The sequence below is a fragment of the Nylanderia fulva genome, unplaced genomic scaffold, assembly GCF_048542155.1.
Source record: "Nylanderia fulva isolate GAGA-0341 unplaced genomic scaffold, ASM4854215v1 Scaffold3, whole genome shotgun sequence".
In the NCBI taxonomy this organism is placed as follows: Eukaryota; Metazoa; Arthropoda; class Insecta; order Hymenoptera; family Formicidae; genus Nylanderia; species Nylanderia fulva.
In genome coordinates, this window is record NW_028190368.1 from 143,327 (window position 1) to 158,595 (window position 15,269).

The following is a 15,269-nucleotide window of genomic DNA, read 5'->3' on the forward strand; positions in this document are numbered from 1 at the left end:
CAATATACTTTGACATTATATAATAATATCACTCGTTAATAACATGTATTCAGCTACGTCTCGCCTTCACTGCGATATCGTGGATTTTTTCCTAAATATATTATCACGCGTAATTGGATATGTAATATAGCGTTAGTCTCTAATCGGAAAATTACTATAAAGATCGATCCGATTTTTACGCCAATGTGTAATTTCATTAATTACAACGAAGTGCAACAAAATTCATAAATATTAAAATCTATCATCTGGCGATGATAAGATTACTGAAATCGTCATGATTAATTATAATCTTGTAACCTGAATATCATGTATATTACTTCTTAAACGCTATTTGACATTTTTATGCCTCTACGCGTCTGCATCAATCAATTTCTATCTTTTTTTCTGCAATACCGTTTCACACAGGTGCTCTTTTGTAAAATTCAAACGTGGCGTTTCGAGGCGTCATGCAAAAGAAGATATGAGCACGAAAGAGACGCTCTTCGCGACCGTGTGATTATTACATATGTTTTCACGAATCAATCTCGCGCAGCATCTGGCGTGTCCTCCTTCTGCGAACAATCGAACAAGAGCGACGCAACAAACATATGGCATTTACATAGCGCGTGCAAAGATATTTGCGCCTGCCGACCGATTATATGAAATCCGCGAGTCGATACAACCGCACTATGGTCCCTCTCATTCACGAATTCAACACGTATTCCGTCGTCTCGCACGCACATTCGATGAAATCTGGATACGCGACCTCTTCGGCAGCTGTTGCGTTCGCTCATGCAGGATGGAGCCGAAATAGTTGGCGATATTTTGGGCCTGTCGCGGTCTATGAATAAAGCACATACGAATGGAAGACTTTGTATAAATCCAAAGCCTCTTAGGTAGAGCTTGCTAGATTTTATTTCGAATCGAATCGAATTATGCCATAAAAACATTATTCGTGGTTTAATTTCTTTTTTGGTATAAATAAGCTTATTTTTATTATTTTTTTTTTCATCTTTTGTTATTTATCAACAGAAAGCGTAACGATCGAGATTCGCTCTGCCACGTGCGTAATTCAGGTTTCTCTCTTTCTCTTTCGTTGCCGCTTGGCGACGCTCATAGGACGCTTCGCGGAAATTTCTTAACGAGCGCGAAACTAGGTACGTCGTCGGTCCATTCATAAATTCCGAGTATCACGGCAATTTTGTTTCGCGAGTTTCGCGGCTAGTGGGCACGACTATAATTGGAGTGACTCGTATTAAATTAGCGAGAAACTCGCGGGTACGTGGGAAGCAGATGAAACGATGAAGATGACACGCCAGCGACGCGATGCACGTATCTTGAAATTGTCGCGGTTGAATGTAATTTTATTTTAATTTACTCAATCAAATCAACAAATGACGATTTCACATTAATTAATACATGATCCACAATATTACGTAAATAAATTTATAACAGCTTTTTGAATGCATATATTGTGCTGTATCGAATAATTATTATAAACATTATTATAAACATTATTATAAAAATTGTAAAAACTATTGTTTTCATATTAAATTAAAAATGCAAAAAAATTTTCTTCTTACATTAAAATTATATTTAATGTGTAAAGTATTAGTAATAATTGTAGCTTTTTTTTATTTAAAACACAGAAACATTAAAATTGATTAATATATCAAGTATAGATTGAATCTAAAATATTTGTTCTTAAAATTTAAACACAAATACATTGTGCATAAGTGAGAGAAGTATAAAAAGAGATGAAATAAAATTTTGCTGATGAAATTCACAATTTCATCGAATGTCGATGACAGTCGATAGCGTATATTCTTTACTATTCAGACATCGTACACTCGCGGGAAGTGAGACTTGATTGCGCGTTCGACGTGCGTGTCTGACATATAGGAAGCGAAAATTCCGGAACGCGATTGTCAATGGACAATCGCGATTATCAACCCGCCCGACACGGAGATCTCATCATTGAGGCGGGAACGCTATACGTGGCGCTTCATTCATGAATTCCAAGTATAACCGCAAATTGGTTTGCCGGTTACATTGCTCAGGAGCATACGTAATTATGCACACACGCGTCGCACGCATTCGCTTTCTCAATACGCTTGCAATATGTCGAGAGCGATCCCTTATTCTTTCAATGAAATATTGCTTCGATATTGATCAAACATGATTCAACGCACCAGTATGAATATCAGGGTGTCCAGCAGACTCAATGAAAAAAATTCCCTGACTTTTCCAAGACCAGAAATTCATTTTTTCCCTGACTTTTGAGTATTATTTTTTTCAAATATATAATTTGCATATAAATCAATTAAATGTTAAATCATGAAATCTTTGAAATATTCTTGTCAACAATGAAAAGATTCGGAAGTTAAAACAAAAATTTAAATCAGTTATACAATCTGCATTATGTATGATAATCGAAACAAACATGTCACATGCCATTATAAACTATTTAAATAATTACCTCTTTTATTTATATCAAATTTTTTAGTTTTGTCTCTATCAAACACATTGAAATAAAATAACACAATGATGAAAATATAAATTAACGAACACGCTGTCGATTTTTAACAACACAGAAAATTAGCGTGCTGGGAGTCAAGGAAAAGTTTATATTTATTTAATAAAAAATTTCAAATTATTGAGACAAATGTAGAATAATGTGAAAACATCCAGATAAATAGCAAAATTTCCTGACTTTTTTCACTGACAATTCCAGATTTATAAAATTCCCTGGTAATGTCCGGTTTTCCGGATTTTCCTGACCGCTAGACACTCTGAATATTGTTGAATATGAGCTATATTTATATATATATATATAGCTAACAATAAATGTAATTATTGAAAATAATGTTTATTGCTCACCAATATAGAAAGTTGTTTTATATTGTTATCAATTAATTACTCGAGATTTTTATGAATCTACAGTTTTATTACAGTAATTTGAAACGGAGCAGCATCTTGATCTTAATTTTTTCATGATTATTTGTTAATGATTAAATAATCGGGAGAAATCTAAAAGTTTTTACGGAAGAAATCTCGACATTTGATCAACGCAATAAATTATTAGAATAAAGTCGATTAAACATAAACGCAGCCATCATTCTTACTGTTAATGTCAAAAATCGACAAAACAAAAATGCCGCTAATAACGGTTTAATGACCTATGAAGCGGTAAAACAAACCATTAGTCTTGATGTTTTCTCGAGATATCAAAAAAAAACTGGTGCTAAAAAATTTCCGCTATATTGATAAAATAATTAATGAGGCAAAAATTATACTCCCGACTCAGCTCTGGTTTAAGATGTCTATCGCGTCTATATGACGTGCGCGTAATTAGCGAGTTCATCGAGCTCACAACGGAATTCTAATGATACGCTTACTTAATTCCACACAATAATTCATAGATGTATCTTATCGATAGGAGAAGTTTCGTCCGGTCTACACCCCGCGGTATCCTTTTCTTTCTTTATATGACGAGTCGCGCGCTTAACGAGCCGTGCAATGTGTAATTTGATCACCTAGTCAAGCCATTCATGCGAACCGGGAAAAGCGGAACACGAGCCGAGTTGTGAAACAGCGCTTTCGCGTGTGCGAAGAGACACAACACCCATTAAACTCGCGATGTGACGTTGCCGCCTGTCTGACGACAGACATCACCAAGAGAAGAGAAAAGAAAAAGAGATACCTATATATATATATATATATATGTAATGCACGTACATATATCCGGATCCTTTTTGACGAATTACGCCGCCGCCACCATTAGGCCCCATTCAGCCGCGGCAGTTATGGCTGGTAGTACGCAATTTGCGCCGGTGACGAGTCATATACTTGACTCGAACGTTAATTGTAAGTGACCGCTAGAGTAGGCGTCACAGGAAGCCGCGTGTGGTGCATACACACACGTGTGATGCAAGTGTGACACGTACGTCTCCGGGAAAAAAAGATCGCACGACTTCGCGATTGTCATTGAGAGCTTTCTGCTGTCTACTTCGAGATTGTAACACAGAATTCGCGTTGTAATCGTAATTTATATTTTGCAATTTGTTTATATGTATTTTTGGAATAAAAAACAAGTTTTTTTTCCCGCTATAAAAAATAATAAAGATGTATGAATACACCTGTGTTTTATGATACTTTTTAAAGCTTCTTTTTGATCATTTAATCGACATTATAACAGTTCAACTGGTGGCAAAATAATGTCAACTAATATTAAACTACGTTATTTTTCCATGATTAGATATCATTCAATCTTATTGCATTGCAATAAATAAAATATAAAACATTTGATAATCGATTATATAGAATAAAAATGTAATAATTAAAATAAAGTAATGTTTGAAATATTAGGTTCAGTATTCAAGAAAACAATAAATATTATGTGCATATATCTTTATTTCATAAGAAAATATTGACGTACGCGAAGTGCAACAAATCTATTTAAGTAATACATTGTACGATGCATTATGAATTAACTTTTTTTCTCTCTTTCGACAATACACATCATGTCTTTTCTCTCGTGCGTGTCCATCTTTCCACAATTTCATGGAACACAGACGTAACAATAGCCAGAGCTTCTCTAATTGTACCTGGAATCGGTTAGGACGCAAAAACTCACATGTCTTATTTACTCCGTTTCCTACAAATATCTCATGCATGGACGTCACGCCTCTTTTTCAGCCTCATTCAACTATTTACAAACGAAACGCTCCAATTGATCGACGGACAGTTTTGCTCTTCTCGCAATTAATTTTAAAAATTTAATAATTAATAAATTTAATTTAATAATCTAGTCAATTAGAGTTTGATAAATTGCAAAATATTAATTATTAATCCTTAACTAAATACATAATGCATTGTATGATTGGTGGATATATCTTGCCATACTTTATATTATTTTATTATATAATTATTATGTAATATAATATAATTATTATGTAATATAATATAATTATTATATAATTATTATATAATATAATAAATATAATATATAAGGATTATATATGTATAAATGCGAGTCTTGTCTGATTTTTTAAATAGGAAGAGAGTATTATATTAGAGATTCTCTTTCTTTCATTCTTTCTACATCATGTTTTAAACACGAAACGTTCGGACTTAATTAATATAATCAGATCAAAGTCCATCTTTGCACTATCGACGATGAATATGAAAAAAACTAACAGCTGTCTCTATTATCGCGCATTTCAAAAAGTTACATTATCATATACGCATTTTTTTCAATATATATATAGAGTGTGTTATCGGTATAAATTATTGATTACAAAAGTGAGTATTCAAAAAAAATCGGAATTGTATTGTACGTGTTTATGCAAGATGCTTTTTATTTTACTTTTTTTTTTAATTTTATCAAAAATCTGAATAGAGCCTTTAATGTGTATACAAAACTTTTTTATGCGATAATTTTTAAAAATAAGAAAATGTATAAAAACAAGATTTATTTATTATTTTATTTGTAACGAAATCAAAATGTGTATAATTTTTTTGTTATGCATACGATAATATATCAGAATATATAAGCATATTCTGATAGTACTATATGTATCTGTGTCATAAATTAATAAAAATTAATGGATGTTAAAATCACTAAATTTCTGTGAGTGTCATCTTATGATGATTCATTCATAAAGTAATATTAATTATTAGTCGTCAGTGTCACCATGTAAACATTTCAGTTTATTGTGGACTTTTTTTTTTATTTCTTAGTAGACAACGTCCAATACTTCCTATTTGACATTAAATGTCAATAGATGTAATAAAACACATCTTTCACAATCGCATCGAATCAAACGGCGAAAAATAAAACGGGTAACATCGAATGAATATAGCTGAGAATTATTCCGCATAATTTCATTTCCTTCTTGGACTGTCAATTACAACGCCTCCCTTATTTCTTTGGCGTATTAAAACTTTCCACAAAGTATCAGGGACCGATTTTATCTCGAGTCCCCGCAGCGCGCGTCTTTATATAGATTTTTCACGTGGTATAATTCAGGTTAAAGTCCAACTCCCGCGATTAGTTTGTGCAACTTCATTTCCTTTCTGTCATCAATTTAAACGAATCTCCCGTAGCATTCGTGTTATACGTCGTAATCAAATGAATTCTGACTTCTACAAAATATCTCCGCTATTCTTTGCTCTGGTAAACCGTGTGTTTTCACATCGCGTCATTTTATGCGCGAGATTGCTCGGATCGATACGCAATTTACATTAATTTTGTTAATGGTATCATTAAATATAATAATAATAAAATAATAAAAAATATCATTTTTGCTTTATCAAATCTATGAAAAAATATCATGATAAATTAATTGGATCTAACATTAAATAATTTCAAACAAGAAAAACAATTAAATCCTTTCTATTTTTTATCATAATCTCTCAATAATGTAATTATGCATAAGCCAACAGACACTATTCCAAAAATAAATTTAATTGAGAATAAAAACTTAAACATATAATTATACTATTTTTCAGATAAAGTAATCATATTATATATTTTAGATAAACGAATTATTTAATTAAACGATAGAAATTTCTCTTTAAATAACGTACGGGTATATATACTAGTTTTATTACGTACACATATATAGTCATTATATAATATAGATAAATGATTCTTCAATGTGTCAACTTTGTGTTTTATTTAGCATAAGAATAAAAAGAGGTAATAAAACGCATAATGAGACAAGACTGATAAATCAAATTTAAAATTTCTCATGCAGTTCTTCAAAACATGAATTGAAGGAATGCTTCATATAGATATGTGCATAAATGCACGCATTTCGGTTTTCACTATCACCACACGTGCGCGCGTAACGAAGAAGGCATAAAGGCGCGATATGAATAATGTAAACTTATGTAATATCCCGTGTCATCGGGAATGTTATAAATAGCCCTTGTAACGACCAATGCTGAGATCACACACAACAGTATCACGCATGTGTGCGCACACTTTGCTGTATCGTCAATCCGTGATCTAGGGTCATTCATGAAATGCATTTAATGTTCTTTTTTTTGACATAGTTGAACCATGTAACTAAAAAAATATTCTAAATTATGGAAACTATAAAGAGAAAAATGTGGTAGCGAGAGACATAATCTTTTGATCCTTTTGTGATTTCGATAAAATTGAGAAAGGAAACTAAAGAGGAAGGTATGAAAAAAATATTCATAAATTTTCCCGAGTGTTTCAACAGTATATATCATTTTTCTGTGATATACTATTTGAAATAAAAAACAATTTAAATTATATACGTATATATTTGTGTGTATGTGTGTAAAAAAGAATAAGGAATTACGAAGTCGATTGAAGAAAAATAGGTTTAATTTTTGGGGTACATTATATATATAAAATTTTTGTTAAGGCTTTAATAATCGTTAGCTTCATCGTTTTATCGTACGATTAAACAATGGCCGGATGTTTCAGAGGAGATTCTCGAACTTCGACTTCATTCAAATTTTCACAGTGAATGGCATAATATTGTACTTGACCGTGTGAGAACGTACAAAAGGAATGAAAGGTTACAAGTCAAAGACCTAATAAAATATGGCAAAGCAAAGAAATGAATCGATCACTTTAATGACTATGATTGTGTCAACAATCAAGTATCAAAAAAATCGTCAAAAAATTATAAACATTAAAAATTGCTTATTATTTCGTGAGAAGGTACTATTGTTTCATGCGTAGTTATACGGATATTATTATAACAAATATATGTATTTAAAATTTTCTACTAAAATGTAAAATTCCTAATATCTAACAGGCGAATAATTAGTTAAATGTTAAATGTTTCATTCATAATAATTCATTTCAATAAAATTACAACCGAGTGCAAGTTAATGCTATACGTAAAATGTCATCGATATATTTCATTGTTATCAAAAATGTTGAATTTACAATGATGTAAATTTAAAAGATAACGACAGACACGTCAGACGATTCAACGATTTCGTAGAACTATGAATACGCACTTACTTTGGTTATAAAAGAAATCGAAGAAAAGAGTAAGGAAGGAGAAAGAATGTAAAAGAGTGTGGGAAGATAAAATATAAGGAAAAGGACTCTCTCTTGAAGAAGAGAGGAAGAACAGAGAACGTGCATCGTTAAGGAGAATCAGCGGAAGATGACCACTTGCTGATTCTGCCAGTTCCAAGAATAACTATACATCGATATATAATAAATTTTAGACAACAAGCAAATTGCAAAAATATCATTAATCAGATGAACAAGTCGTATTAATCGTGCATTTATGAATAGGAGCGAAATATAAAGATACCTTCGACATTATCAATTTTTCACAAAAATTAAATCTTCAACCGCATTCTAAAAAGTCCTTTGCTTTTAATATTGTGAAACGTGAACAATTTTGTTGGAGCAAATTATGACGAAAAAAAGAACAGTCAGATGTGCATATAATTTCGATGAACAAAACAACACGTATGAATCGAAATGCAAATAAAACTGGAGAAAGCGAGAAAGGCGGGAAGAGAAAGAAGCGAGGCTCATCCTGAATAATGAAGAGTAAAAAAGCAACATGAGAAAGAAGAACGATAAAGCGTTACCTTGTGGAAGAGAACCGGTGAAGATTCGCCAGAGAGGAGAGCCTGTTTGTTGGCTCTCTCGATTCTAAGAATGAATCAAAGATGGTTTCGACAAAAGAACGCTTTCGTTGATAGTTTGATACTACGAAAAGAGGGCGATGATCTCTCGGCGCGAAACTCATTCAAGTATACACGACAAAGTGTGTGTTTATATTTTACTCCTTATATACGATTACGACTTGTTTATCTGATTAACAACATATTTTTGACAATTTATTTATTATCGAACAATTCATTAAATATCGATGTATGGTCATTCTTGGAACTGGCAAAACCAATCATCTTTTTGATCCCCCATAATCGCGTTCCTCCGAGAGAGTCTTTCCCTTCTGTTTTATTTTTCCTCATTCTTTCGTCAGTTCATTCTTTCTCTTCCATTCCTTATAACCAAAGTGACAAGTGACAAAGTACGAAACGATTACTCATCGATCATATCATTTTCTCAGACGTTGTATAATTTTAAAATCATTTTTAATATATATACGAGAAAAAACATTCTAATTAATATTTCTATGTATTTCTAATTTGTAGCATAATTTCGACGAAATGATTTTGCTCTTTTCTCGCAGGATTAGCTGAAGAAGTTCCAGCAATAATCATTTTTAATATACGAGAAAAACGAATCTAATTAACATTTCTCTCTCTATTTCTAATTCGTAACATAAATTTCGACGAAATGATTTCCCTCTTTTCTCGCAGGATTAGCTGAAGAAGTTCCAGCAATAATCTCCCCTTCGTCCTTTGAACGGATAAAAGCCGGACGATTAACGTGTGGAACAACGCCCTTTCTTTTCTAGTTGGCAAGAATTAAACGGTCCGACAAAGTTCCACGCGCGAGCAAGATCGAAGAAGAGAAGAAGCGGGAGAAGGTAAGGAGCAAAAGAAGCATCAAGGCAGACCCTCTCTCTCTCTCTCCGAGTACGGAGTTCTTAGAGGGAACGCGATGTTCCTGGAACTCTTGCCATCGTGGCCCTCTTCAGCCTCGGCTTCACGGTTCAGCTAACTTTCTGCCGGCTCTTATTACGAACAGCTCGACGCTTTATCAGACTCGCGTATATAGGTACGTACTATACCTAGACTTTTTCTACTCTTCCTACATCTTCTTGCCGCGTTTCCTGTTCCTCTCTATCTCTATCTTCGATATCTTCTTCCCCGAAATTCCTATCGTCTCTTTACTCTCTGCTGTCGAACTTGTCCGAGCTTTGAAGATATCGATATCGGAATTTCAACGTGCGAGCAGGACGCGTAAGAATATCCTTCTTGAATAAAATTTGTCTGCACACTCGGTGAAAATCTGGATGAAAAATTTGGAACAGGAAGAAATTTCGATTGCAGGTGTAGCAACGTGGCAATAAATTCGATCCTGACGTGTATGAATAAAGTAATGGTTTCGGTAACATCGCGATCGCTATCGGATCGGTACCATTGACCAAATTATATGGCGCACTTGCCTCCGGTGAAATTCTGCTACAGGCAGAAATAAGCACGCTGTATTGTTGCGCTTTGACTGCGATGTATAATTTAACTGGTTTGAAAAAAAAGGCCACACACCAGGAATATTTTGAACCGTTGCAGGAATTTTTATCAGAGTAGGAGTTATATCACAATTTGTGAAATGTAGGACAAATGTTTTATTTATATGAAGCGAGATAAAACAATTTCATATATTATAACATGTTTTAGTAAATTAAATATAGCTATAGCTATTAGTATACTAATATAATGATGAAGAAAGTTGATCAGCGAAAGGTGAATCATGCAAAATTATAAATATACAAAATTGTAAAAATTGATAACTGAACGCATATATGTGCGTACACTTTGCCTCGCGGAATCCGATGACTGGAAAAGTTATAACTTCCCTGTGACGTAATCTCTCCTATAATCACGAAATTACGCGTAATGTTATTTTTATTTCCGTCGCCATTCGCTATCGCAAAAGCGCGAGAGGTGGAAGGAAATGTCGCGCGTCCGTTGTTATTCCAGTCACTTCCGTTATCTACCTCGATCGCATTACTCGATCCCGCTGACATTAAACCGCGATGTGAATTCATTCGCATAAATACGCAGCTAAACGTGATTAATTAACGCGCCGTGTAGCGCTCGGAGCCGGAGAGTTTTTCATAAGCGTATGTATATACATGTATAGTACCCTTCATAAGTTTGGAAACACCTTATATTTTACAGTTAAAGAATTGCCTGACAGCGATCTGTTATAAATAAAAATATCATTTAAATATTTTACGTTTTATTTTATGTTTTATTTATATAAAAAAATCTGCACAGATTTGTCAAGAGGATCATCTTAATTTAAGAGAAAAATTCTCGAAAGAGAGAAATATTCTTTAATTAGATATTCATGCAAGAATATAAACTTAATAGGATGTTTTTTATCAGTATATTATTTAAAAAATTATTAATCGTGATAACAAAAACAGTCTTATAAATGAATAATATATAATTTGTTACTTATTGCATAATACAGTACCCTTCACAAATTTGAAAATACTTTACATTTTACTGTTAAACAATCGCATGGCAGCGATCTGTCATAAATAAAAATGTTATTTAAATATTTTACGATTTATTGATACAAAAAATCTACACAGATCGTTGCCATACGATTGTTTGACTGTAAAATGTAAGGTGTTTCCAAACTTATAGAGGGTTCTGTATATATGTATATACCTACAACATATGTACGCATACATCGCGATGATATCCGTGATTGCGTGATACGTGAGAAGGAACGAACACAAGAATTCTTTTCCGATGATGGTGCAAGCAGATAGTACGCACGATGAAGCTTTTCCATTGTAATTAGATAAGAGAGGGTTATCGACCTCAGATCAGTAACATTCGAAGAGAAACAGGTCTTCCGCGAACGGCGCCTGTGCTCTCCCTGCACATTCACAATCAACATCCTCCACTACATTCATGCAATATATTGCACGTTCGTATATGCATTTGCTCGGGTGCCGTTGCAGCAAAACAGAGAGTGTGCCGTAACCTTGCTTAGAATGCACCAAGGCTACGTAACGTCTCGGCGAAGGTTTTATATCAATTTGCTTACCAGACAATCGCGAAGACCGTGAAGTGATAATCTCGTAGCTTCTCGTAGAGAATTTTACAGATTTATTGCAAAATATCAATTAGCGAAAGATAGAAAAGAGTCCTCGACATTGAAACAAACGACGCCCTTATTGGCTTCAATTTTCATATTCAGATACTCATGTTTGTGTATAGCGCACTGAACAAAAACTTGTCAACTTGACTAAACCTTTCAACTAAATTATTATTTTGTTAGATTGAATTTAAATATTGTTACATGTTCAATTAATAAAACAATTGGCTTTAAATTCACCAAAGAGATTGATGAAATTAATGTTCGCTTATCTACTTTTGTTATTTCGATTTAAAAGCACGCTTGTATTATTATTATGACACGATTACAATCGCTGATTTAACAAATTTATTATAATTCACATCTCAAAATTATTCATGCAATTTCAAGACGACAACTGGTTTACGTCATGGTAAAATTATTGAACTTCACTGATAATCAACCTCGATTCCGGGCTACTCATTAATATTTATTAATTTCTTTGTAATTTATAATTACCTGCCGATCATAAAAAAAAAAAAATTATTTAAGTATCTTCTTTTATTTTATTTTTTTCTTCTTTCTTTGGTTTACTTCATAAACGACAACGATGACGACTTTATAACGATGAGTTATTTTTTTTTTGCGAGTAATCCTTCCGCAACCGCGACGTTTACCTTGAAATGGTAGCTTTTTCATTAAAAGACGAGGCGAGATTTCCGCGAATCGACGATCCGCGAAGAACGACTCAGTCATTTCGATTAATAGACTTGTGAAGTCATATTAAATTGCACTTAGGTCAGGCGTGCATCTTCTAGGAATAATTTTCCTAGAACTACCTTTCAGAACGTAGCTGGGGCTTTCTCGAACGATCTAATGAAAGAAAAAAGCGATTGGTCTCATCGAGAAGTGCGATGATCCTTGTGGAAATTTTCTCGTGTAAAAGAATTGCGCGTTACGTTATTTTCATACACCTGTTACCATTTTGCATTATTAATTAGCAATTTTCCATTTACTCGTTCATAGAATAATCCGCGAGATTCCGATGCAAATGATGAAAATTTTATTCCAGTTATTTAAAACCGTTGATTTAAAATACAAATAAAGTGACTCGATTATTTACATAATTTGAATGACAAGCACGATGAGAATTATGAAGAAATTTAACATTAAGAAACTCATTCTATCAAACTGGCGACTAACAGAGCGTTAAATAAAGATACGCGAAAACTTTTTATATATAAGATTGACGAATGGAGAAATAAATGTAAATCAAATCTCTTGACATTTTAAATGTCACAGATTAATAAGAGATATATATATATATTCTCTAATATTTTGTCTCGTATCCTATCCAATTCTAAATTAGCTACACGTAGGCGTTATTTGCTGCAAAATAGCAGACATTAGGTACGCAATGGATGTATATATAACTGCACCACGATATTTGCGAGGAAATAGCAGTATCATGACTGGCTCTGATCATAATGCGCAGGAAAAAACATCACTTTCACAAGAAACTCGCGATTAGTCAGCTTTAGATCCGCTCGACCCTATCTAACCGGCCACAAAGAAATTGCACAAGTTCGATTCATTCAAAAATGTTTTCCGAGAAAGAGAAAGAGAGAATGAAAGAGAATAGTACTACGCAGGATAACTCCCATTATTCGCATATCTGCGCAGGTTTCATGCTGCAGATATTCCTATTCACGTGTTCTTAGTATCTCAGAATACTGTTCAATAGTTGATTTAATAGATCCTGGAAAGCAATAAGTATCCAGCTTCGAGTCGCGAGATGATACTTTCCGCGGTATTAAAAGATAAACTGCCTAACATCTATTTACACATAGTTCATCGCTGTACAGTTAACTGCACGAGGAAATGTGTAATTAGAAACCGTCGTGTAATGCTTGGCGGTACATAAGGAATTCCTTTACTATGATAATGTAAGTCATAACATTAGATTTTTATCAGCAACAAAATAACGTTGGATAGTTAAAGATTATGTACAAAAAAAGGGATAAGAATATTATTAAAATAAATATATTATAAAACGTACCTAGCTATGACACATAAAGTACATTTAGTACGATTATGTTCATTGAATTTATTTTTAATGATTAATCAAAGCGACACATTATAATCTTTTCGCTAATTTACCCGATTTCCTAGTTTTAGGACGAATAAAAATGGGTTATCTCGATTAAATAATAATAAAGAAATTAGGAACTCCTATTTATTGTACATATACGCGTCCTGAATATTGTTAGCGAGATAATTATTAAATCTAACGCGTAATTATCCATATTAGCACACAAATAGAGCTCGATATTAATTAATCAAATGAACAAACCAAAACGAGAATATTAATTGATAATATTACAATTAATGCAGAAGTACCTTCGCGCATATTCGCATGCGAGACTTTTAAAATTTGAATCCACCGATTCACATGTTAACATGTTAATTAGTAAGGTATCGATCGAAGCATTTATCGAATTATGTGCGTGAATTATATTTATAATACAAGCACGCGCGCGCAATCGGATTTTCAATAAAATGGCTCGATATTATATTTCAACGTCGGCGTACAGAAAAAGATTTTACGCTGCGGTGAGTGTACTTGCGATCGACGTACGAGTCGTTTTTTTTTCTTCGCGGAATACGCGCGCGTTAATGAGGGAAGCAGCAGTGCAAACAATTTCCATGAAAATTGAGCGAAGATGTTGTTTTTGCCACGCAGATACATCCCGACTTCCTTGATCGAGAGCCACCATTCGTTAAAGTCAAGGCAATCATAATTGCGCCTTCTAATTGTCGGATATAAAAATTGCTTTTTCCTAGTATTATATATTAATCTTGAAAATACGCGCGCGTGATTTTAATTTATAATTACGATCCTATCAGGATTAAGGAAATCAAAGGAATTAGAAAAATAAAATTTCGCAATTTTTGCAATTCTTATCGGAAAACTGAAATGTAATTATATAGTGAAAAGATCCTATGATATAGAGGAAGGAAGATAAAATAATAGCTACCTGTGCATCGTAGATTGCTATGCAAAATTTCGAAATGTTTATTGTACAATAAATCATTCACCTGTGACAGTAAATGTCGTGAAACCGAGATAACGATACAAAGTAAAATAGCGCGATTGATCGTAGAGTTTATGTGATTACGATGATAGTCGTACAATGCACATATTTTGAATTGCTTTTATGCACGGATAGAATGCAGTATTGGCCTAATAATTGCATGAAAGACTTCATCATTCGAGAATTAATCTTTTCTTAATCTTTTAAAGAAATTAATAAATGAATAAATAAACAAATAATGCATCGAAAATTTATTCTAATATATTTTGAATATTATTATTCTACAAAAATATTTGATAATGTAAATATTTTTTAAAAAGGAAAAACATAGAAAAAAATCAAATGTCAAATAAATTGATCAAAAATCTCGAAAGAATAACTGTTTTAAATACTCGGTTTAAAAATTTTTCTCGTATAGTTTTATGAATATTTGTCAAATTTTGGCAAAATAA

General features: G+C 32.9%; 1 protein-coding gene and 1 long non-coding RNA gene across 2 annotated transcripts in view; one reads left to right on the plus strand and one right to left on the minus strand.

Annotated features, from left to right (window-relative positions):
- Nucleotides 1-15,269, minus strand: part of LOC114933169 (uncharacterized) — a 111,037-nt gene that overhangs the window by 57,062 nt on the left and 38,706 nt on the right. The window lies entirely within an intron of this gene.
- LOC114933312 (uncharacterized) overlaps nucleotides 1-15,269 on the plus strand; it is a 96,505-nt gene that overhangs the window by 55,324 nt on the left and 25,912 nt on the right. Inside the window, exon 2 of the long non-coding RNA XR_003820047.2 lies at nucleotides 9,417-9,679. This is a non-coding gene — a long non-coding RNA (uncharacterized LOC114933312). The remainder of the gene's footprint in view (nucleotides 1-9,416; nucleotides 9,680-15,269) is intronic.